This window comes from Pelobates fuscus, chromosome 9 (assembly GCF_036172605.1).
Source record: "Pelobates fuscus isolate aPelFus1 chromosome 9, aPelFus1.pri, whole genome shotgun sequence".
Lineage (NCBI taxonomy): Eukaryota > Metazoa > Chordata > Amphibia > Anura > Pelobatidae > Pelobates > Pelobates fuscus.
In genome coordinates, this window is record NC_086325.1 from 83,804,820 (window position 1) to 83,831,767 (window position 26,948).

Genomic DNA, 26,948 nt, shown 5'->3' on the forward strand with positions numbered 1-26,948 from the left:
ACAGATGTTTAAATTGCAATTGGATAAATACTTGCAAAAACATAACATACAGGGATACAATTTCTAATTAGTGGGCTAATAGCTGCTTGATCCAAGGAGACATCTGACTGCTATTTTGGGGTCAAGAAGGAATTTTTTCCTAGTTTGTTGCAAAATTGGAAGCGCTTCAGACTGGGTTTTTTGCCTTCTTTTGGATCAACAGCAAAAGCATATGTGAGGAAGGCTGAACTTGATGGACGCAAGTCTCTTTTCAGCTATGTAACTATGTAACTATGTAAAGTAATTGCATTACCTTGACTTTCAAATCCCTCCAAGACTCTTCTTTGCTTAAGACCATTTTAGATTTGTAGATTCAATAATCATTGAAAAATTAAGTTCACCCAAATTGATTTGTTCCAAAAAAATAAAATGTTTAATACGGTCGACCAAATTTTGGTGAAGCTACATTTTGGTTCTTTCAAATTTCAGCCATGCCAACAATTCAGAAAAACAATTTGGACAAAATAAAAGGACAAATAAAATGAATCTATCACAGGTTTATTTTCTCACCATTTGTAAAAGGCTAAAAATTGACCAAAATTCTGAATGAACAGAATGAAATATTGCCATTCAAACGTATCTACATTCCATAACTAGAAGTGATTTTGAGCGTTTGCTTTCTTTTGAGCACTCAATTGTGTTTATTAAAAATTCAGTTTAGCTGATCCCTTGTTTATTTCTTTATCATATATTTAGTTATTTGCTTTGTTTATTTATTTATTTTAGTGGCTATCCCCTAACCATCAATCATTTTTGTTTGTTTAATTGTTTGTTTTTGACACAGGCAGAATTCCAAATCATGAATCAAGCAAAACTGTTGTCCATTGTCCGAGTAATTAGTTTCGTAATACATCCATACGGTGCTGTGGAGTTATAGAATTTGGACGAATTGAAATGCATTTAAAACCAAGTCTAATAAATGGCCTCTCACAACTTGTCTCATGATCATCAACTCTCTCAGAACAAAATTAAAGTTGTTTTTTAGTGGCAATTTATCAATACTGTAAGTCTAATTGTACACTTAGAAAGATAAACAGCACTCACTCCTTCAGTGTACTATTATGAAATGGTCTCTTCTATCCTTTTGGATACATAATAAGAGAGAAAAATATACTACTGAAAGCACAATCTTCACAAAATGTGTTAAAAACAAAAGCAACATTACTTTGTTTGTGCCCATTTAAAAAAAATGAAATATATATTATATATATCAATTATCTCATACAGGAAAAATTAGCAATCCGCATCCCGGCAGTGTGACAATAAAAAAAAAATAGTAGCAAGTCTACATCAAGGCATTTTGTGTCGTATAATAAAGCAAGTTTTGAGCAATGACAAATAGTGAATCTGCCACAGAGTGTGTCATAGAATTATGTGAAATAGTTCAGCTACAGAACTCAAAGACCCTGTCATACATAATTGCTACCAAAATGGTTGCTGTCAATCTGATTACTAAATTGAGAGCTTCCTTTTTGACCAAAACTGCTATTTGGATAATCATGTAACTGTAGGAATCTTTGATTTTCTCTGTACAAATAAAGAATTATAAGATGTGGTGGTCATTTCTTTGTTCGCCCTCCTTAAAAAAGAAAAGAAAAAATATGTAACTACTGCCACTGCTCCCATTTTTTTCAAATGATATTCATTATGGTTTTGCCTTGGCTGAGTTTTGTGGTGCCGGTTATATCTACAGACACAATTGACCACCAACACACTCCTTCCACCTTGAAAAGAACAAAGCTTTCCAGCACATCCAGTCCTTGGCACAGTGATCATCCTTCAGTTTGGAGAAAAAAAACTGTGCCCTATCAATTTCTCCCAATTAAGTTCTGCAGAGGTAACAGACTCAGTCAGGCAGGGCAAAAAAAAATTACTACAGTGAAATTAATTTGGAAAAAAATGGTGTGCAGCTGCAGCACAAGTAATTTAATTTGAAAGCAGGGTTTTTTTTCTTTCTTTGTTTGTTTGTTTTTTAAAAAGGAAAGGAAAAAGCCAGTCATAGTCCACTTTTTTTGTTGCTGTTTTGGAATTCCTGATTTTTTTTCTACACCGAAATTTGCTAGAAACAAACAGCTGACCAAATTAAATGCTGTCAACCTAAAATAAATTCCAGTGTATTAAAGAACCAAACGTTTTCACCCTGCAACTGATTGAAAACAATTTCATTTCAGGTTTGAATGTTTGTGTAGTAATGTTACTGTAGTTAAAGGGAAACTCACTGTGTTGATGTACCCCAAATGAAAACGTGCATGCATTTAACTCTGCATTTTTTCTTTGGGGGCATATTAAAAACATTATGGCTGGGACCAGTCTGATATTCTTCAGATATGTTTTCTCTGTGAGTGTGTGAGTGAAAATTATTTTGAGACCTGAGCGGGGATTTACTGAAGGGCAAGCTACTGAATTCCTCGAAGCTTTTGTCCGTTCTCATAGTTCTCATATTCTTTGTTTTTGCTTCATCTCTAAAAACAGATTTGCAAAACCTGCAGTTCTCTTATCTGTAGCCTCTGAAAACTCTCCCCGTCTAACAAATACATACAGTAATAATAACACATAAAGAATCCGGACAGTAATGCATTTTCCAAAACAAATATTATAACATGAACAGGTACTCGCATAAATAGTCCTCCCGTATAAGTAATAAAGTAGCATCCACAGGCAGATTTTACAGTCTCTTACTGCCCATTGACTCCTCTTGTCGGATATACTATTGGAACCCTCTGTGGGTCAATAAATGCTACGTGAATATCACTCTCCACATTCAGATTAAAGTGCTCTGCATTTTCACCTATATATAACACCAGTATGCAGGTGCCTCCATGATCACTGTTAAGCCAAAGCTGTTGATCAGCATAGAAGTTCTCAGTTGAAAGCATTCCTAAATACACCAGGAAGCATGGAAAACATCAGTACTCAAGACTAGTATCATTATATATCTAGAATATATTTTCCTTATTTTTGGTGTTGAGGTATTTACTATATTGTACTGTCACTTTTTATAGCAGGTTAGAAAGTAGCAGACTAGCTGAACTAAGAGACCCCACATTTGTGATATCCATGAAATTCATATTCATACATCTGATTTGTACTATTTTTTTTTTTTTTGCTACAACCTGTTAATATATTAAGCAGCAGAAATAAATCTAAGCACTGCGGAACAGAAAATGCCAAATTGTATCTACAAACCACTAAGGCTGAAGTAATCTAAATAGGCTTCTTCACAAGAATTCTGTTCTGTCTTACATAAGCAAGTGGGCCTAGATACATTTAATGAGATCCTAAGACATGACAGTCTCTGTCATTCAACCCCTGAAAATGTCCATGTGCTGAGTTTTATCATTCAATCCAGTAGTTCCTACGAACAGATATATTGGCCCTGTCTGAAAAGATTTTTTCGGAGATATTGCACTCATGTGGTCCTTTAGCTCAACTTAACCCCTTAAGGACCAAACTTCTGGAATAAAAGGGAATCATGACATGTCACACATGTCCTGTGTCCTTAAGGGGTTAAAGGGACACTATAGTCACCAGAACAACTACAGCTTATTGAATTTGTTCTGGTGAGTAGAATCATTACCTTCAGGCTTTTTGCTGTAAACAGAGAATTTGCTGTATTCAGAGAAAATACAGTGTTTACATTACAGCCTAGTGATAACTTCACTGGCCACTCCTCAGATGGCTGTTAGAGATCCTTCCTGGGTCACGGCTGCCTAAAATGCATCCAAACATTCAGTGTCTCCTCCCTCTGCATGCAGACACTGAACTTTCCTCATAGAGATTCATTGATTCAATTCATCTTTATGAGGAGATGCTGATTGGCCAGGGCTGTGTTTGAATCATGCTGGCTCTGCCACTGATCTGCCTCCTTGTCAGTCTCAGCCAATCCTATGGGGAAGCACTGTGATTAGATCAGGCTACCACTTCTGCTGATGTCAGCAGACAGTTTTTTTTTTGTTTTTTTTTTAGGCAAACAGCATGCAGATCTACAGCTTCTGGCTTGAATACAGTAAGATGTTGCTATATTTATGGAGGCATGAGGGACCCAGGGGGGCTAAATGGTGGTTTTAACACTATAGGGTCAGGAATACATGTTTGTGTTCCTGACCCTATAGTGATCCTTTAAGCTTCCAACCTGCCCCACTGTCTCCAATAGATCTCAATTGATTTCCATTTGACCATCTGGCTTACTTTTCACAGCTGTTACTAATTTTTCTGTATTGTCCATTGTTAATTATTTGGTCCTGGCTACCTTCTTTTATTTGTTGCCTTTTCTGGTAAATGTTGCGTGTTAAGCCCTGTAAATGATAAATCAGTGCATGCAAAATAAAATGCATTAATTAAACATACTAGAATGTGTGTTCACTATTTTTCTTTTGCTTATGTACACTTAACAAAATTTTAAACCCCCCATTTTTCAAGAGCTGAACTCAAAGATCTAAGACTTTTTCTATGCACACAAAAGGCCTATTTCTCTTAAATATTGTTCACAAATCTGTCTAAATCTGTGTTAGTGAGCACTTCTCCTTTACCAAGACAATCCATCCACCTCACATGTGTGGCATATCAAGAAGCTGATTAGACAGCATGATTATTGCACAGGTTTGCCTTAGGCTGGCCTAAGAATTTAGAATTTTGTTAAGTGTACATAAGCAAAAGAAATATAGTGAAAACACATTCTAGTATGTTTAATTAATGCATTTTATTTTTTCTCTCCTTAAGTTTAAACGGCAGTCCAGACGTGGACCCCTTGCTCACGGTGCCTATAGGGATATTGGCTATACCTCACTGCTGATACCTTACAAGGTTGGAACAATCATCTGGGGTTGCCGTATCTCTCGTGCAAAGGGAACTTGCTGGCATTTCGGATCTGGACTGTCCATACGGGTGGGACCAGTCCGATATGCTTCAGATATGTTCTCTCAGTAGCGGCTCAAGTTGAGCTAAAACTAGCTTGAAATCTGAGTGGGGACCCACCGAAGGGCAGGCTAATTGAACTGTTGTCCGTTCTCACCTCTCTTGCTACTTACTTTTTCTATGCTGATATAATTGCTCGTTACGGTAGAAAGTTATTTTTACATTTAATATAAATTGGTAGATAAGTCCATGTCCTATGACCTGACCCACTATCTACCATTTCATTGGGTTTACTCCCATTTCTTAAAGTTATTCCTTTAATCTCTTTCTTTGCTCTCTTTCTTGATTATCTCTTCTTATGTCACTTACTTTTCACACACTTTTTGACGACTTGCCTATAGAAGATTACAGTTTTGTTAGATTTTCCCACAATTTATTGATTCACATCTTAATCATGTTTTACTATAATGTTTCCTTCAAGAAGCAGGTTAGGTACATTACATTCTTTTAAATAGGAAATGAAAAGTCATAAAACTATGTTAGCATTATTTATTGCAATATAAACACCAACGACACGTTTATGGAAATCAGATATTCTGCATGAAAAAGCTGCTAAAAAGTTTCTCAGAGCAATAATAATTTTAGATCGTACAAGATTCAAGTTTGTAGTCTCTGCAATAATGTATTCCTTATTCTCAAGACAATACATGAGATGCCTGTCGCTATCATACATATTTCAATTAATTGAAAGACAGTTATCGGAATTAATTCATCTTAATACACATGGTGTTTTTTCCCCTTGTGAGGCAATAAAGGTTAACTAGGATATGTGCATGCATATTATAATATATGAGACAGCAATGTGATATGTTTATTAGAGATCACAAAAGAACCATATAGATTTTTGCATTTGGCTTCTTTCGATTAATGTTACCGATGTTCTGTTCTCTCCTTAAGCTCTTTCTTTAAATGGAAACTCTGCCATGTTTCATTTTGAAGTGAAATATTGATCTTTCAATCCTGTATTTCAAGTTTTGATTAACGTAGAAGGTTGCCAGGAAAGCAGCTTTTTGTTGGTTTTCTGCTAATTCTTTTTTTATGATTCACTTGCAGCAATTAATCTTACTTTTATTGTCCAACCAAGGTAGAGAAAACATGGATTTATTTAAGAGTCTGAATAATTGAATTGAAGTACTATTTACCAGTCTAGTGCAGTACTCACCTTGATTTTGTCCTCTTGATAAAAGGCTGTTTTGATTTAGGATATTTTATTTTATTTACCTTTTTTTTTTTTTCCCCCTTTATTTATGTCTTGGACATGACATTTTACATGTTAATTGTGAATTTATTTTTGGAACCAGACAAAAAAAGTTGTTTAAAATATGTACACTGCAGAAACAAAGCTTGAGAAGAATATATTTTAAAAAAGACTTCTATTAAAGCTAAGATGGAGATGCCCAGTTGCAGGAAATGGAGGTGTGGATTTTTACAATCCATTTTTTTTTTTTTTTTTTTTTTTTTACAACTTAGAAATACATATTTGTTAAATAAACATTCAGATAAATTAGGGATCAGTCATGTAGCAGATGGGATTAAATGTAGGTAACTGCAAAGTTTCACATTCTAAGATACGTGATTAACAAGTATAAGAATGGAATTGAAAATTGGTATAGACAACAACCTAGGCAACAATGTGCAGTTTCAGTCAGCAGTTGCACAGGCCAGTAAGCTCATGTTATGCAAGAGGTATTAATCTACATAATAAAATATAGTTTTGCTTCTTTATATAACGTAAATAAGACTCTGCCTTGAATGTGCAGGGATTTTTGGCACCTGTTTAAAGACTGATACTAATGCACTTGACAAATATATACAAGACCAGTACAAATAGCAATCTGGTACATTGTGCATTTACCTCTTAATGACAAATGCAATTCTCCAACTTCTGTACAAAAACCAAATTAGAATTTGCTTTAATGTGTTTGTTTCATCATAATTTAAAGGATTTAAGAACATCCATTTGCAGTTATATCATACCTGGGTCCCCACCAGGCTCCAATGCTTCATAGTGGTCCAGTGACACACTTTCATCTTCTGCACAGCTGCAGAAGCCGGAAGCCACGGCCACCATCATTCATAGGGTGAGCACATCAGTTGCCCACTCTCGGCCAATAAATGCAATTCTTTGCATTGAAAGTTACACAGAATTGACATTAGCTAGCCCAGAATTCTGACTTCCCAATGACTCTGAGTGTGCAGCATTTTAAAGTGAAATGCTTGCACATACAGACTCCAGACACCATGACCACTTTGAATCACTGTGTAGTTATTTTAATCAGTATTTCCCTATTGTGCAGCATTGCATTACTGACATGCCCGTCACCTTAATCATTAAAAATAACCATAATAAAAAGGTTTGAGCATACCCAGAATCCAGCGGTCCCCACACTGCTTTCCACACCTCTTCTGTCATCATGGCTCCCTCAGCGCGCTGGCAAAAGACATTCAAAGTTTCTCCCTTGCAGGCGGCAAAGCGTTTGTCTTTCCTCCCTCTCTCTTTTATCTAATGCCTTAAAAGTTTGATTCAAAGTATAGGAGTGGAGAAGCAATAGATAAAATGAGGAAGGGAGACAGGGATGGAGGGAGTGAGGGGAAACACATGCTTCCCCTCACATGCACACAAGTGTAAATATCTTTGAATGTGTGTCATTTCTGCTTGGAATGCTGCACATACAGATTCCTACCACCATGATTACTTCTAAAAGCAGAAATGGACATGGCAGTTGGAATAACCATATAAGTATGAATACAATGTTAAAAATGAGCTGAAAAATTTTGAGCTGAAAAAGATGAAAAAAAATGAGCTGAAAAAGATTTTTCACATTTCTGCTTATAATAATTTTTACACATTAACCCCTTACGGACTGAGACAATCGTACAAGTTGTGATCAAAACAAAATGTAACGAAAAACTGGAATTTGCGCTATATGGCTGTTCAACCGTAATTCACCTCGTTCACATTAAGTGCACCCACACTTATTATATATCATTTTGTTCAGGGGAAACAAGGCTTTCATTTCACGAGAACTATTTATATATAAAACATAATTTATTATGAACAAAATCTAAAAAGTGTGGAATTATTTTTATTTTTTTTAGTTCTGCATGCCTTTTAAATGTGAATGTCATAATACTGTTAGTTTTTACTGCAATAAAATGCACATATTTGTATTCAGTGATGTCTCACGAGTACAATAGTACCCCCATGTACAGGTTTTATGGTGTTTTGGAATGTTACAGGGTCAAAAATAGCAACGTTTATTTTTCAGTTTTTACACATTGAAATTTGCCAGACTGGTTATGTTGCCTTTGAGGTTGTATGTTATCCCAGGAATTAGAATAATGATGATAGCATACCATTTGCAAAAGTAGACAACCCCAGGTAATTACTATGGGGAATGTCCAGTCTTTTTTAGTAGCCACTTTGGCTAAAGTTAGTGTTTACATTTGTTTGTGTGTGAAAAATGCAAAAAACGAATATGAATGCTAACTTTGGCTAATGTTTGTGACTAAGTGGCTACTAAACAAGACTGGACATACCCAATTTGCAATACCTTGGGTTGTCTACTTTTGCAAATGATATGCCATCATGGAAGTAATTCTCATTCCTAGGCTAGCATACGGTCTCCAAGGCAACATAACCTATCTGGCAAATTTTTATGAAAAAAATGAAATGGGCAAGACTTATCTTTGACCCTGTAACTTTCAAATCCACTATAAAACTAGTACACGGGGCGTACTGTTATACTCAGGAGACTTTGCTGAACACAAATATTAGTGTTTTAAAACAGTAAAATGTATCACAACAATGATATCATCAGTGAAAGTCCCCCTAGACCGGGAGCAACGCCGATTGCAGGCAGGGGAACTGCGACATTCAGGTGGGTGCATAGGAGGGTGGGGACGCTCTATGCCGCCCTCCCATGTTTAGGCTGGGCTCTTTAAGAACCGCATAAAACACCCTCCGTCCTTAAGATGTTAAGTGCAACTAAAGTATAAGAACTCTAAATAGAGACATTTATCAGTCTTGATTGCTTCCCATGTCTAGGATCTAAATCAGAAGAATTCCATCTGATTGAATAAGCTGAGAGAGTTTCTTGCTGAAACAGTAGAGTTGTCTATGATTACAATCCACTGTCTCGTTGCAGCATGATAGGGGCATCTCCCTCTGCTGATCCTTATGTGATCAGTGCTTGTCACCGGGAAAAGTCCAGCACCAATCACAAACAGCAGAGAGAGGGGCATGCAGGTAAACCCTGGATTATTATATTAAAAAATTGTTCTGAGGTGAACGCTGTCCTTTAAATACTGGAAAGTGTTATGTGCGTTAATTTAAAGTTAAGTAACATTGTTTACTCTTACACACTCAGGTATATTTTGCTTTATATATAAAATAGTTTTCATAATGAAAAGGAATAATATTTATTTTCATATTAAAATTCATCATTTTTAATTGTCAGCTTTTATCATATTTAGTATAAATTGCATAATCGACAGGATTCCCCTGATCACTAAGATAAATATTAAGTGAAGTCAACCTTTTGGTGTGGTATTATTGACTGAACAGTATCCAGACCATGAACATTTAATTGTATTGAGAGTGTTACTGGGAGATATAACATGCACTGAGCCTGGTTGTGTTTCACTGGAGAGTATAAAATGCATATTGTGATTCATTGAAACCCACTTCTAAGGAATGAATTAAATATACTGCACCTATCTGTTCAAATTTAAACAGCCAAACACAAATGTAAGGTATAAGTACTCTATTGGTATATCTGTTTCCACCCTTTCTAATTAAAGAATTAAAGAAAGACTGCAGGCAAAACTGGTTGGGAATTAGCAATGATGTTCAGAAAATGTACAAGTAAGATTTAAATTGGAAAAACAACTGTGGTAGGTTCAGGGAAAACTGGTTGGGACAAGTGAACTTTTTAGCTAATTTGAAGCCACGCAAAGAAGTTGGAAATGAAACATATGATGCAGAGGAGTGCATTGCATGCAAAAGCCGAGAATCAGAGTGAATTATGCAAAGCATGTCCTCTTATTATTTAACAAAGGAACCAAGAAGTTACATGAAGATAAGACAGGAGAGTATGGCATTTGTGAATGCGTATTTAAAGTAGTCCAGAAATACAGAAAAGATAAGCAGAGAGTTGGTGGATCTTTAGTTAAATGGTTATCATGGGTAGATGATGGTGATGGAGACTGTATGTATTTAAATACCTCAGAAGCTGTAGTTATCAAACAGTTAGCTTTAAATCCCCATATTAGGCATGTTTTCTAAACTGTGAGAAACATAAGCCGAAAATGTATTTTAGTTATATATGGTCAAAGCAGGCTGTGTGTTTAATGTTTTTTTTTAAATTGCACCAGAGCAAATAAAATCATCTATGCTCTTTTATCAAAGTAAAATATGGAAAGAAATCACTACACACCAGCAGAAATAGGGCATATACAGCAGGAGATAACATGTAACAAATGAGTGTGTAAAGTTGACCGGGTGTTGTGGTTTTGACAGGAGAAGCCCAGATAGCAATAGTAGTTTGGAAAAGCCAAGGTCAGAGGCAAGCAGCACAGGATCATAAACAAGGAAACAGGCAAATGTTTGTCAAAAACACGACAATTGGATGCAAAGATATGTATACACACTGAGAACACAGTATAACTGAGCACAGATATCATGGTTATATGTGGTTATACAGAGGGCATGGCCACACTCTGTTGGTAAATCTGTTTCCACCCTTTCCAATTATCATGCCACCTGCCCCTTTAAGAGGCTGTTCTTTGGGCATGTGCATGCCTATTACATTATATTGTGTGGGGGCTTCATCCCCATTGTTGGTAATGCTGCAGGATACTCTGGACTAACTGGAGGTCGTGGTGAGGAGAGAAGATCTGTAGAGCCGCTTCTATATGGGGAGAATATGCAGGCCCTCCTTCCTAGGTGCTGAACACGCCAAAGAGATTTATGTGGTACACTGATCAACTGTATGCACAAAGGACCCGCACACACATGTAGATAAGGGATGGTAGAAGGATTGGAGACAGAATTGTTAGCAAGGTTGTACTATAGGGCAGAAGTAGTTATGGTAACACCACAGAGAAATCCAATGCCATCTTCTAGGATCTGGATTGAAGGAAAACAAAAGCAGTAGCAGTCAAAGTAGTCCTGTATGCATATGACATACTACTAACATTAACACCCAAAACATCTAGTCCTGCAGTCATATTGATTATTAGGGAATTTGGATATTATTCTAACTACAAACTAGACCAATCTAAAACCTAAATTATAAGTAAATAATCACACAGGCGGTACATTAATGCACATCTGGTGGAAGAGCGAGAAAATTCAGCAACTTAAAATCATCAATAGAAAATGTACTATCCAAACTTTTGCAGGTAAACATTTTTTTCCAAGTTTGTTGCAAAATTGCAAGTGCTTCAAACTGTTTTTTTTTTTTGCCTTCTTTTGGATCAACAGCAGAAAACAAATGTGAGGAAGGCTGAACTTGATGGACGCAAGAATTCCTGAATAGTATCCCTTTAATACTCACATACTTTCCCAGCAACAGAGGTTAAGCTCGCATGTCTATAATTTTCAGGCAAAAATGTTTAACCCTTTTTAAATAGAGTAACCACATCTGCTATTATCCAATCTTCCGGGACAATTCCTTTAAAGAAAATAATTAAGAAAGAGTAAGAACAGAGGTTTTCTTATTTCCACATTTAGCTCTTTAACCTTTTAAGGATAGAATCAATTGTCCAAGTTCTGAACCAAAACAAAACCTAGAATTTGAGCTATGTGTTCGTTCAACCATAGTTTACTTCTTTCATATTCAAACCATACACACTCATTATATATTATTTTGTTCCGGAGAAATAGGGATTTTAGTTCACATGACATATGCTCTGAATGACGGACAACTGGAGCAATGCGAAAGAGCAATTCCTGTGTTGTCTGCATCCTCTTTGGGTACATACCACTGGCTCTTATGCACTCCATGCACTAGGTCACTCTTGGCCAGAAAGGCCCTCTAAAATCTGATCTATGATCTCTCCATTTTGGTTCAGCAGCCTTTCATGTTCTCATGCAAAGACAACCCATGTGCCATGCATGGACTTTGTAGAAATGACTATTAACTACAGTAGTTGTTGTAGAATTTCCACTGAGTGCTGCTGTTCCAGGGTTGGTCATTTCTGGTATATAGTAAAACAGGCAAACAGACAACCCATGCCAACAAGGGTATGAATACAAAGATTTTCTGTAGTGGAAAGAAGCAAGAACACTTTTTAACACAATAAAGACAACAAACAAGGTATAAGCAGCCCAATTTACCTGTATTGATATGAAGAGTGGTCAATGACATGTGGAGCACAAGAGTCTCCTAAATGAGGCAGTACCCAACACAATTTCAACAAAGAAATAAATACTACACTCAGGAATTGCAAACAGTCCCTCGATCTCTGACTGTGGAGCTCAATCATTATCCAATGAAAATTATATGTATGAGTTTATAACCAAGTCATTTTACTGTTTTTGTATATATGATTAAGGCCGTTGTGGCTGAAACGTTGTAGTTTTCTATCGTGTCCTGTGCCATATGCAGATTTCACAAAGAGTATTGTTTTATTGAGCACACCACCGTTATGATGCCTGACTTTCCTTCTTATGTGGTACTTAACACACTGACTATAAACCATTTTACAGGTGGGTAAATTTTAAGTTTTACTTATGTTAAATCCAGAAATTATTAAAAATACTCACAAAGCATATTGCTCATGCTTAACATAAACCCATGTGATGTTACATTACACAATGATTTATGTCCACCAACCCATAAACATTTTTTGTGCCCATCGGATTCCTAAGTCTCTGGAAGTTTTGATATCCCAGTTTTATGTGTAAATTAAATGGATAAATGTCACCATGGATGTTATGTCTTTGTATTATGTTATGTCACATGATATGGGTTTATAGGCCACACAATACTATCTTGATAGCTATGTTGGTTATTTATTTAATTTGATTGAGTTTATCATGATAACCATCAAATATTTACTTGAACACTATTATTTCTTAAAACTTTCTATGGGTTGGTGGTAGGTAAAACTTAACTATGGGTTGGTGGTAGGAGTCCCACGTCTATGGAGATAGTAATTCTTTACATGGTAACATAGCTTCATACAGGAGATACATTGATGGCTTGTTATTAATATGGATTGAAAGTGAGCAGGCTTTGCTGGAGTTTCATTTGTATGTGAATGACAATGCATTGGATTTCAAGTTTACTATTGAGTTCAGCAGATCATCGATCCATTTTCTGGACTTAACGATTGAACGTACAAGGGTAGGCAGTGTTTCTACTCATACCTCTAGGAAAAGTACTGATGTTAATTTCCTTAGGAAAACAAGAATTGGAATTAGAGAACATCTTATTTATTTAGAAATGGGGCATAGATCCACTACCATCAGTAGACATTTCCACCGATACCATAGTGGAAGCTTAGATAGCTTTATTTGCCAAGGTATAGAAAAGAATAAACAGCTCTTAGAACGAGGAGATGCACAACAGATTATCTATGTGAGAAATCTTTTGGATTTTTACCTTTTCTACTAGAATACACAAAGAATAAATGTTGAATTGGACCTCTCATTGTCTTTTTTGTTTTTTTTTGTTTTTCTTCCCTCCCTTTTTCTTGTTTGGTATATGCTAGCGCCATTCGCAATGGGGTGTTTGTAATACCTCACTTTGCAAGGTTAATACATGGTTTACATTGTGCTAATGTGCTACATTGTAAAACCATGTAGCACATTACATTGCATGACGGTTTTATGACGGTAATAATAGTGTACAGTGATAGCTATGTGTGCTGTGAACTAAAAGAGTGGTGTGTGATGACTGAGAAGTTGTGCCCAGAAGATCTGAGAGATGCTTTTTTGATCTCTGTCTTATTAAAGCAGAAGTGGAGCTTTGTTTATACATCCCAAGTAAGCAAATCCTAGTGTCTACTTAATGCATTTTGAGCATTTGTTTTATATATTTAGCTCCTTTTGGTGGTAAAATGGCAGGTGGGATTTATGCTGGTATGCTGCAGATCTGTCATGAAGCTTTAAAGGGATGGGATTCATTTTTTTTTTTTTTTTCCCCAATCACCATTGAATTCTTAGTCATTGGTTTTGTATTGATGGCATAAGTGGATAATCAGCTTGGTTATTTCTGTACATTAGACAAGTGGTTAAGTTAACCTTGGTATTGACATATGGGAAGACCGTATCAATACTTATTTATTAACTTCATAATGGAATAATATGTGTAATATACACCATTTTCATGGTATTAGTGTTTAATTTGTTTTCTTTATATTTTGTTATCATTACTTTTTTCTTCTTCATGTGTTTACATTTTCATTTTCTCTATATGCAGAAACATAATTTAGCTGACATGTCCGCTCGTTTCATGGTTGCAGTTCGTGTTGAATTATCATTTTGGTCCACAGGTGCTTGTCATCCCACATTTACCACATCATAAAAAGACAGGATACTGAAACAAGAGTGTGAGTTGGATAAAAAATGTCTTGATTCATGAAACGCGTTAACTGCTAACCGTAATTGCGAGGGAAATGTATGCCGTGTGTATTTTAGAAAAAGTTTGCAATAAAAGTTTGATTTAACGAAGAGCGAGCAGTGCTTAATCACAGTCAAAATCAGTATTTCTTCATTTAAATGAGGCTGGTGAGCCCCAGAAATCCATTTTGTAAAGCTCCCAATAAATAATTGATCAGTAATTGTTGCTTCCAGTATCAGTTTAGGACTTGGTAGTTAGCATTGCCAGTAATTTTATAGGCCTTTCAATTTATCTTTGTAGCCAAAATTGTCAAATCCATTGAAAGTTTGGTATATTTTTGTCCATGAATTGTAGTACTGTCACATATTAAATAAAAATAAAAACAAAACAGGAACAAAAAAAACATACTTTGAGAACTGATACTGGAAACTAATTGCTCTATAAAAAACGGAAATTAAAAGTATCTTTTGCTGTATTTCTTCATTAGAAAGGTTCAAAATTATTTAACACTTAATTACTTTACATGTCAGTTCTTATAATAGTTTGAAGAGTTTTCCAATTTGCAGCACAGCTGCTTCTCACCGTTAACAACAAACCGTTATATCTAAATGTTATTGGAGCTGAAACACCATTTGTTTTTTCATATGAGTCCTATCATAGATGTTAATAAGAGGGAAAACCAGGAGACGGGTACCTATGTGTTTAGTTTTTTTTCCCTGTCACAATATCTGGCTATATCTCATTTAGGTAAACAGCAGATGGCAACCTAAGACTCTTTGACTATTGAAAAAATACCCAACACCATTTATAAACTTGTCAATTATCATATAAATAGACAGACAATTCTTGGTATTAATTACATCTGTCATAGACAAAAAGGCAGATAGATAAACAATTTACATAATGATAGAGCTTTTAACTTTGGCTGTGGCCACGAGCATCTTCATCTCTACACATCGGCACCTGGAAACAGAGCATAGTATCAGTAGTAGTAATAGTATTATTGATAATTTAAATAAAATCTTCACTGCATTGTGAAGTGCATTGAAACTATTTTTCAGTTCTTCTTTATACGTGCACACCATAAATTGTCTTTTTATATGGGCTGCATTTATTAAACACGGAATTGTAAGCTGAATTGCAAAATATGGGTAAAAAGTGATCCTTTGAAAACATTTTGTCAAATATTGCTATTACTATTATTATTATTATTATTGCCATTTATAAATCAATACAGTCACAACTTGGCTATTTTAGCCCTCTGGGTTACAGGAAAGTGTAAATCGGCCAGGGCAGAGTTCGAGGAGTTATTTAGCCCAAGAAATAACTTACCTGGCCACTTTCACCTTCTTAGGAAAGAAAATGTTACTTGCGCTTTCTCCTTAATCCCTATGTATATTCAGACAAATGGAGGTCATTTAGTTGCTCCAATGGCCATTGGAGGGAATGCCCGCCTGCCAACGTCAAGGCAGACCCCCCTAAGCGGGTCCTAACACTGACCCTTCAGCCTGCTTCCTTGAGCTTCTGGCAAAGATATCTCTAATGAGACAGAAAGGGGTATTTTTTATATACAGCCCTATACTTATTAACCCTTAATAGGGAACACATGGGATGGGCAGCAGCATTGTAACCAGGCTGTGTGATACAAAGTAAATACAAATACAAAAAGAGAAGTCCTGCGCTTAGTCCCATTACTACTGGGACCAGCAGCAATGACTACAATACACATCAGCCCCAATATATAGTAAAAACCAAAGAAAAGAAAATGTTACTTGCGCTTTCTCCTTAATCCCTATGTATATTCAGACAAATGGAGGTCATTTAGTTGCTCCAATGGCCATTGGAGGGAATGCCCACCTGCCAACGTCAAGGCAGACCCCCCTAAGCGGGTCCTAACACTGACCCTTCAGCCTGCTTCCTTGAGCTTCTGGCAAAGATAACTCTAATGAGACAGAAAGGGGTATTTTTTATATACACCCCTATACTTATTAACGTTGACCTTGACGTTGGCAGGCGGGCATTCCCTCCAATGGCCATTGGAGCAACTAAATGACCTCCATTTGTCTGAATATACATAGGGATTAAGGAGAAAGCGCAAGTAACATTTTCTTTTCTTTGGTTTTTACTATATATTGGGGCTGATGTGTATTGTAGTCATTGCTGCTGGTCCCAGTAGTAATGGGACTAAGCGCAGGACTTCTCTTTTTGTATTTGTATTTACTTTGTATCACACAGCCTGGTTACAATGCTGCTGCCCATCCCATGTGTTCCCTATTAAGGGTTAATAAGTATAGGGGTGTATATAAAAAATACCCCTTTCTGTCTCATTAGAGATATCTTTGCCAGGAGCTCAAGGAAGCAGGCTGAAGGGTCAGTGTTAGGACCCGCTTAGGGGGGTCTGCCTTGACGTTGGCAGGCGGGCATTCCCTCCAATGGCCATTGGAGCAACTAAATGACCTCCATTTGTCTGAATATACATAGGGATTAAGGAGAAAGCGCAAGTAACATTTTCTTTTCTTTGGTTTTTACTATATATTGGGGCTGATGTGTATTGTAGTCATTGCTGCTGGTCCCAGTAGTAATGGGACTAAGCGCAGGACTTCTCTTTTTGTATTTGTATTTACTTTGTATCACACAGCCTGGTTACAATGCTGCTGCCCATCCCATGTGTTCCCTATTAAGGGTTAATAAGTATAGGGGTGTATATAAAAAATACCCCTTTCTGTCTCATTAGAGATATCTTTGCAAGAAGCTCAAGGAAGCAGGCTGAAGGGTCAGTGTTAGGACCCGCTTAGGGGGGTCTGCCTTGACGTTGGCAGGCGGGCATTCCCTCCAATGGCCATTGGAGCAACTAAATGACCTCCATTTGTCTGAATATACATAGGGATTAAGGAGAAAGCGCAAGTAACATTTTCTTTTCTTTGGTTTTTACTATATATTGGGGCTGATGTGTATTGTAGTCATTGCTGCTGGTCCCAGTAGTAATGGGACTAAGCGCAGGACTTCTCTTTTTGTATTTGTATTTACTTTGTATCACACAGCCTAGTTACAATGCTGCTGCCCATCCCATGTGTTCCCTATTAAGGGTTAATAAGTATAGGGGTGTATATAAAAAATACCCCTTTCTGTCTCATTAGAGATATCTTTGCCAGAAGCTCAAGGAAGCAGGCTGAAGGGTCAGTGTTAGGACCCGCTTAGGGGGGTCTGCCTTGACGTTGGCAGGCGGGCATTCCCTCCAATGGCCATTGGAGCAACTAAATGACCTCCATTTGTCTGAATATACATAGGGATTAAGGAGAAAGCGCAAGTAACATTTTCTTTTCTTTGGTTTTTACTATATATTGGGGCTGATGTGTATTGTAGTCATTGCTGCTGGTCCCAGTAGTAATGGGACTAAGCGCAGGACTTCTCTTTTTGTATTTGTATTTACTTTGTATCACACAGCCTGGTTACAATGCTGCTGCCCATCCCATGTGTTCCCTATTAAGGGTTAATAAGTATAGGGGTGTATATAAAAAATACCCCTTTCTGTCTCATTAGAGATATCTTTGCCAGAAGCTCAAGGAAGCAGGCTGAAGGGTCAGTGTTAGGACCCGCTTAGGGGGGTCTGCCTTGACGTTGGCAGGCGGGCATTCCCTCCAATGGCCATTGGAGCAACTAAATGACCTCCATTTGTCTGAATATACATAGGGATTAAGGAGAAAGCGCAAGTAACATTTTCTTTTCTTTGGTTTTTACTATATATTGGGGCTGATGTGTATTGTAGTCATTGCTGCTGGTCCCAGTAGTAATGGGACTAAGCGCAGGACTTCTCTTTTTGTATTTGTATTTACTTTCACCTTCTTGTTCATCCTGGATCTGCAATCAATAAATTGGCTTACTATCTTCCCAAGCAGACAACCTTATTCTATCAGCAGCTGCAAAGAATTGACAGCATGTTCCATTTGACCAAACAACTCCATAGGAATGTGATTATGTTGTGTCAGTAATCTCCACCAGAGTTGAAGGGAGTCACTACAAATTTCTATGCAGATGTATGGCTAGAAACCTATATATAATATTAGTAGATTAAACATTATTTTAACTTTCTATATCACAAATTACATTTCACCAAAGGAGAATTATAAATTTTGCATCATCACATGTATCAGAGGCTCATGAACGACTCAACCTATCCTAGAGGTGGATTCACTGGCTCCATTTACCACTAACATAAACTAAACAGAGAGAATTGGCCTACCTATAGAATCAAGCTGGCATGAATACTATATAATACTTACTTATATATAATACATACCCTCATTAGACCTTTGTTTCCTGGTTGGGCCTTCTATAGTGACAGTCTACAGTGAAGATTGTTGATGTATAAACCGTCTTTAATTGGAGCTGATCAAGTCTTCTACTTGGCAGCCCCTATGTTTGCCTGCGGTTAAAGAATTTGAGTTTCGATTTTTCACAAGTGGACAAGACAAGATGCCAAAAAAATAAAATACCAAAGACAACAGTTTTGCCTAAACTCAGTCTATCAAGCCAATATAGTCATATAGATGCTTGAGGACCAGCTGATATTTAGAAGCATACCTACAACTACAAAAGGTAACTTTATTATACTACAAATCAGCTTTTTTTTTCTTGTTTTGTCTTTTGATTGTGTTTGCATTTTTTGCTTTTCACTTTTCTTCTTTTCTTTCTTTAACTGCCACGAGGGACGTGTTTGAGCTACTTTTTGTTTGACTTACCCTGTACCTTTTCTTATCAATGTAGCTAATTCAGCAATAACCATGTTTAAGTGATGCACATGGCATTATTATCTACTGGATGTTGCTTAAATTATCACAACAAGATTTGAAGATGCTTAATCGATTTAACTGTTTGAACTTGGAGCCAACAGACCTCCTGTGTTATTTTCTATTTATGCAGTTTATTGTTTATATTGCAATTTACTCTCTGGTAAAAGCATTTCATTTAGTATTTTGATTTGGAACAGAAAGAGCCTTTTTCTGGCATTGAATGGAATGGTTGTCTTAAAATTAGGGGCCATCACAACATCTTTTCCTTTTTTATTTAAATATCAAGTATATTACAGTACTTACATGCAGAGGCGGCCTAGACTTTATGAGGCCTTAGGCGAAATGCAAACACGAGGCCCCACTAACAAAAAAGTGTCACATATACACATTGATGCACTGTCTACCTGTGTATGTGCCTGAGAGTGTGTCTGACAGAGAGTATCCTTGTGTGTGTGAATGTATGTCTCTGTGAGCATGTTTGCGTTTTTGTCTGAGACCCTATGTGTATGGGGTAGTTGCTTTAAGTGTGTTGTGTGTATAGGGGGGGTGATGGTGAGAGGGGGTGATGGTGTGGGGGTGATGGTGAGAGGGAGAGGGGAGGTTAATGGTGAGAGGGAGAGGGGGTGCGATGGTGAGAGGGAGAGGGGGTGCGATGGTGAGAGGGAGAGAGGGTGCGATGGTGAGAGGGAGCGATGGTGAGAGGGAGCGGGGGACAGGGGGTGCGATGGTGAGAGGGAGCGGGGGAGAGGGGGTGCGATGGTGAAAAGGAGTGGGGAAGAGGGGGTGCGATGGTGAGAGGGGGTGCGATGGTGAAAGGGAGTGGGGGGTGATGGTGAGAGAGAGTGGGGGGTGATGGTCAGAGGGAGCGGGGGGTGATGTCAGAGGGAGCGGGGGTGATGGTAATGTGAGAGGGAGGGGGTGATGGTAATGTGAGAGGGAGGGGGGTGATGGTAATGTGAGAGTGAGAGGGGGTAATGTGAGAGTGAGAGGGGGTTAATGTGAGGGTAATGTGAGAGTGAGGGGGGGTAATGTGAGAGTGAGAAGGAGTAAAGTGAGAGTGAGAAGGAGTAATGTGAGAGTGAGAGGGGGTAATGTGAGAGGGGGTAATGTGGGAGTGAGGGTAATGTGAGAGTAATATGAGAGTGAGGGTAATGTGAGAGTGAGGGGGGTAATGTGAGAGTGAGGGGGGTAATGTGAGAGTGAGGGGGTAATGTGAGAGTGAGAGGGGGTAATGTGAGAGTGAGAGGGGGTAATGTGAGAGGGGGTAATGTGAGAGGGGTAATGTGAGAGTGAGAGGGGGTGATGTGAGAAGGAGGGGGTGATGGTGAGTGGGGTGAGGCTGAGGGTGGTGACGGAGGGTTATGCTGAGGGTGGTGAGGGGGTGATGCTGAGGGTGATGAGAGGGTGATGCTGAGGGTGATGAGAGGGTGATGCTGAAGGTGGTGGGGGGTGATGCTGAGGGTGGTGGGGTGAGGGTTGTGGGGGTGAGGCTGAGGGTGGTGGGGGGTGATGGTGAGGGTGGTGGGGGTGAGGCTGAGGGTGGTGGGGGGTGAGGGTGGTGGGGGGTGAGGCTGAGGGTGGTGGGGGTGAGGCTGAGGGTGGTGGGGGTGATGGTGAGGGTAGGGGGGATGAGGCTGAGGATGGTGGGGGATGATGGTGAGGGTAGGGGGTGAGGCTGAGGGTGGTGGGGGGTGATTGTGAGGGTGGTGGGGGTGATGGTGAGGGTGGGGGGGTGATGGTGAGGGTGAGGGTGGGGGGGTGAGGCTGAGGATGGTGGGGGTGAGGATGAGGGTGGTGGGGGGTGAGGCTGAGGGTGGTGGGGGGTGATGGTGAGGGTGGTGGGGGGTGATGCTGAGCGTGGTGGGGGTGAGGGTGGTGGGGGGTGAGGCTGAGGGTTGTGAGGGGTGAGGCTGAGGGTGGTGGAGGGTGATGGTGAGGCTTAGGGTGGTGGGGGGTGATGGTGAGGCTGAGGGTGGTGGGGGGTGATGGTGAGGGTGAGGGTGGTGGGGGTGAGGGTGAGGGTGGTGGGGGGTGATGGTGAGGCTGAGGGGGTGGGAGTGATGGTGAGGCTGAGGGTGGTGGGGGTGATGGTGAGGGTGGGTGAGGCTGAGGATGGTGGGGGTGAGGGTGAGGGTGGGGAGGTGAGGCTGAGGATGGTGGGGGGTGATGGTGAGGGTGGTGGGGGGTGATGGTGAGGGTGGGGGGGTGATGGTGATGGTGGGGGGTGAGGCTGAGGATGGTGGGGGGTGAGGCTGAGGGTGGTGGGGGTGGTGGGGGGTGATGGTGAGGCTGGTTCGGGTAGTGGGGGGTGAGGCTGAGGGGGGTGGGGGGTGATGATGAGGCTGAGGATGGTGGGGGGTGAGGCTGAGGGTGGTGGGGGTGATGGTGAGGGTGGTGGGGGGTGATGGTGAGGGTGGGGGGTGATGGTGATGGTGGGAGGGTGAGGCTGAGGTGGGCGGTGAGGGTGAGGCTGAGGATGGTGGGGGGGTGAGGCTGAGGGTGGTGGGGGTGAGGCTGAGGGTAGTGGGGGGTGAGGCTGAGGGGGGTGATGCTGAGGGGGGTGGGTGGTGATGATGAGGCTGAGGGGGGTGGGGGTGATGGTGAGGGTGGTGGGGGGTGATGGGGAGGGAGAGCCTACCTTTCCCTGGTGGCCCAGTGGGCTCCCTGGTGGTCCGGTGGCCACTGTTTCCGGTCTGCAGCTCCGCAGAGCTGCAGACCGTGTAGTCTCGAGAGATTTCAGAGCGTTGCCGTGGTAACCCGCGGCAACGCTCTGATTGGCCAATTCTCGCGAGTCACATGGTCTGCAGCTCTGCACACTGCGGAGCTGCAGACCAGTGTCTGCGATGGTGGCTGGGCAGCCAGGAGGGGCCTCGCACCCGGCGGCATACCGGGCAAGCCGCCGGGCCCCCTCCTGGTGTCAGGTCCTCGGTCAGTGACCGAGGACCTGACACACTCTGCCAACAGGCGGTTTAGGCGGCCGCGAGGCCCCCGCCAGCGCGAGGCCTTAGGCGGCCGCCTAAACCGCCTAATTAGAGAGCCGCCTCTGCTTACATGATGAACTGGGTTTAGAAAGCTATTTCCCCATTAGAAAACGTATGAGTGTTTGTGGGTAGCTCTAAATATACTGAGGCATCTAGTACCATAGAAAAGATAATCTTTGTATAAAAAAATTGGGCCACCTAGGGAAACAGTTTGGTCATTGATAAAATTAGGTGCATGCTGAATGCACCCCACATGACTAGGGACATCCTCCAGTAGGCTAATACTATTCTTCATTAAAGGACCACTCTAGGCACCCAGACCACTTCAGCTTAATGAAGTGGTCTGGGTGCCAGGTCCAGCTAGGGTTAACCCATTTTTTTATAAACATAGCAGTTTCAGAGATTTTTAAGCACCAAACAGGTAACATCAGCCTTGCATTCACAGTAGAGAATTTTGAACAGAGTTATTAAATTCAAAGTCAAAACAAAGTAATAAACATTGCTATAAGGATTCATTCAACTCTCCAGCGAACAGGATGTTCCCTTATTTCATAACCCGGGCTTTTGGACCTCCTTTAACCCCTTAAGGACCAAACTTCTGGAATAAAAGGGAATCATGACGTTTCACACATGTCATGTGTCCTTAAGGGGTTAAAGGCAATCAATTTCAATACAGGATATCTAAAGTATTTAATAGAATCATAGATCTGACACTTAAAGATTATTAAGACACACTTAGAGATCACTCTACCACTCTACTACTGGTTTTATAATCAATATAGTTTATTGAAAGAGACCTATAGTATGTATTCTTCTGAGTGACTTAACAGTCACATTTTATTTCTTCTCTACTAACTCTCTATCCCTTTGCATTAAAGACTGCCTATAACAGGCTCTACCTGGCATTACCTAATTGTCATATAAGGCTGTAAGATGTAAGGATATGCATAACCATGATTTTCAAAATGTTAGCCTAGCTTAATAACAGGGAAATGTTAGAATACAGAAGTCCTTAGAATGACTTGGCTTAAAGTGCTATCCCTAAGGAGACAAAAAGGCAATATAGGAACATATATTCATAGCATAATGCCAGCTGTGGTCAAGAACCAAATCAGAAAAATAGCTAGAGATAGGGGAGCAGAGGACAATGATGTGAGAGCGAGCCAAGTCAAAATCAGGAAATTAAACATATAATAGAGTATGCTTAAAGGTTTACAAGAACCACAATAGGGCAGTAAGCACTCCGTGGTTTGGGGTTTAAATAACCAACCAAATAAAAGGCAAATGGCTTCCACTTGGCTCCACCAGAAGCCATAATTATGGATGTTTGGCTGTAGTTAGGACCTTCTGAGCTGACTGCTATGATAAAACCAAGCAGTGATGAAGCATGCTGTATTCAGTTAGTGATAGATGGCTGCAAGCAAAGGTAAGTGAACCCAACACAAGAATGCCAACATATTATACAGCAAGTCTTTGTGTAGAACTCAGGTGTGGGTGGGACAGAAGTGCATAATGGCTGCTGCCAATGTATGCCAAGACCTGGCCTTGATACCCATGGCAAAATTTGCAACACATCAACCACAGCCAAACCAAGAAAAATGCAAAACTGTATCTGAAACATGAACCATCTCTACTGAGCCAGAAGTCATCCCACCCCTCCTTTCCTTTCTAGGTGTTCAGTTGTTTATTTTAATAACCGGCAAAAATTGCAATAGAAGAGAAAGAAAGCGTATTTTTAACTTCCAATAAATAATTCATTCTGTTATTTGAATCTATAAAGCCCTTTGTTCCCTATTGGGAAAAAGAATGTTATATGAAAGAGTTATTATTACTGTTTGCAGAATTGTATTATTATTCAGAATATGCATCTGTGGAGTATTCTTGGTTGATGTAATTTTCACTTTTGGCATCAATACAATTCTTCCTTGATCTTCAATATGTGCTTTGACTAAGCGTGACTTCTATAACATAATTTTCTAAATGTCATGGTTTTATTGCCATCATAATCTCTTCTTTGTAAATATATAAAAACTTCTCAAATATTGCTGTAATTTTGAACCTGGGATTAGTAATTGAAAAATAATAGAGAGGGCAAACTAGATTTGTTTGGTTTTTTAGGAAATATTACAAGAAGTAAGCAGTCTGGCATGTATGCCAGATTACGACAAAAGCTTTGTTTGTTGCTGATAATTGTGCTATAGGTTATTTCTCCAATTTTTGTTCTACAGCTACTTTCAATAAACTTGCGGTATTGATTTGTAGTTAAACAAAACAAAACAATTTACATTCATGTCTAGCACATTTTTCTTCAGCCCATAAAACAAATAAATGTTAGAGAGCCCAGAGGGCATACTGCAAGCGCTTGTGTTTTTAGTTTAACAAAAGGTACTAAGAGATTCAAAACAGAGTAAAGTTAATACTGAGGCATACTTAATAGATTTAGGATGGCCAATATATTGCTCTTAAATATTTACTAACTTTGGCAGCAATAGCAGACGCTGTACTGTACTGGATAATTTTTCTTCCAACATAGAGAGTGAAAACAATAGCGTTTTTATCTTTCTTTTTCTTATACATTTTCTCCTATATGTCAACTTAAACTGACCTGGTTTAGTCATAAGTATGTGTACTACATATTGTGTCTTAACAAAAAAACAGTTTTATTATAGCACTGGATACCTTATTCATAGTGCTTAGACAATGGTTTCTGTACGTCTACATTTTTTTGCTCTCATTAATGGGAAATGTGTTTTTAAGAATCCTTTCATGCTTCTAATATAATTAACGTCACAGGGTTCTCCTTCAAAATAATACACAACTCATATTTCACTTCATCAATTATTTACTGTCGTATTTATATTGCTATCACTTAATAAACCATTTTATTGTCTCTTTTATACACGAAAGTGCAGATACTGCATATACTTTGTGTGCGTTCACAATTTCCACTGTTCTTAATGAAAACCGCATGTCCTTCAGTGTTGTTTTTAAGGGTCTTGACCTTGTGGAGATTTAAATTATATTGTAATTCTTATTAAACACCACATTAGCATTAATGATTGCATATTTAATACTGTAACAAAATGTTAAAGAATATATATTTATTTATAGAATATAGAACTTGACTTGTTATTTCTCCATACTATGGAAAGAAATTAAGGATAACAATTGTTATACATCTCGTCTAGTGCTAAACAAGCTGTTTTGTGCAAATACAAAATTTGTGTAATGTTTCATTGATTCCACAACATGTTTTCTGAAATTAAGTTCTGAAGAAAGAATTACTAAAATCATCAAATATGAAAGAAGAAAATGTGAGCACATGTCACTTCAATGTGGGCAAGGAGTTTCAATAGAATAGCTTCCTTGAGTAGTAAATGGAAAATTAATATACGTGTGCCTATGTTGCATAAATTCACTGCAATACAGTGCTTATAGGCAGAGCCAGAGAAGGAAACACTAAAAGAGCGCTGGGTGAGGTAGGAAGAGCACCAGGAGAGAGCAATATCTTGTAGACCGAGATTATGGAGGATGAGAAGAAGCTGTTGATGATCAACAGTATCAAAAGCAGCAGAAAGGTCAAGGAGAATTAGGATAGAGTAGTGACCATGAGATTTTGCAGTGAGTAGATCGTTTGATACTTTGGTCAGAGCCGTTTCCACAGAGTGCTGAGCACCAAAACCAGACTGAAGTGGGTCAAGCAGAAAATCAGACTAGAGGAAGTCTGTCAATCTCACATTCACAAGTCTTTCAAGGATCTTGGACGCAAAAGGCAGAAGTGAGATAGGGAGGTAGTTGGATGGGGAGTTAGGGTCAAGGTTGGATCACACCACATCCTCACTGAATCATTTGTGGGCATGTTCATGCTGTCAGACATCTTCCATATGTGGAACTCAGCATCTGAAGCCGTATACTCATTTGCCATATGGACTGGGTAAAAGATTTCTTTCAACATATTAATTGGAGACATTTGGCAAAGATTGTTTTGTTTTCCAATATGGAGGTTACATTTTTGTGGTTTCTATATGTATTGTGTTTTTAGTTTTCTTATTTTTTTAAAATTTTGCACTTTTTTCAATCTATTTTTTTGCGATAAATATCTTGCCTTTTTTTATTTTTTTTATTTCAGGATAACTTGCAATTCTTTATTTAAAAGTGTTTATGTCCTTGAAATTTGTGTGAGTAGAACTAATTTTTCAGGTTATCCTTCTTTGACTACAATTTAGCAACAGTGCAGTTTAATGACTTAAAGAGAAAACTTGCTTTGTATATATAAGACCATATTTCTCAAAATGGTACTTTTGTTTACACTTTCACTAGTGTTCATCATGGTCTGGATAGATCATAGATCTGGATAGATCATAGGTCTGGATATTAAACTTGTCCATGGCAAAAAAAAATTCTCAGCCAAAACAAATCATCCATATAAAACAGAACGAAAAGAGGGATCTATATTATATATATCACTAAATCACCATCACCAAGAAACATATAAAATATGTGCAACTTGTAAAATAATGTGTACAAATATTGACTGTGGGAGCCCTTCAGGGTATATAGAGTCAAATACTAAAGAGGATAAAGAGTCAATACAAATATCAAAATAATCCACACATAGTATAATACAGTATATCACACCAAAGGTTGGATGG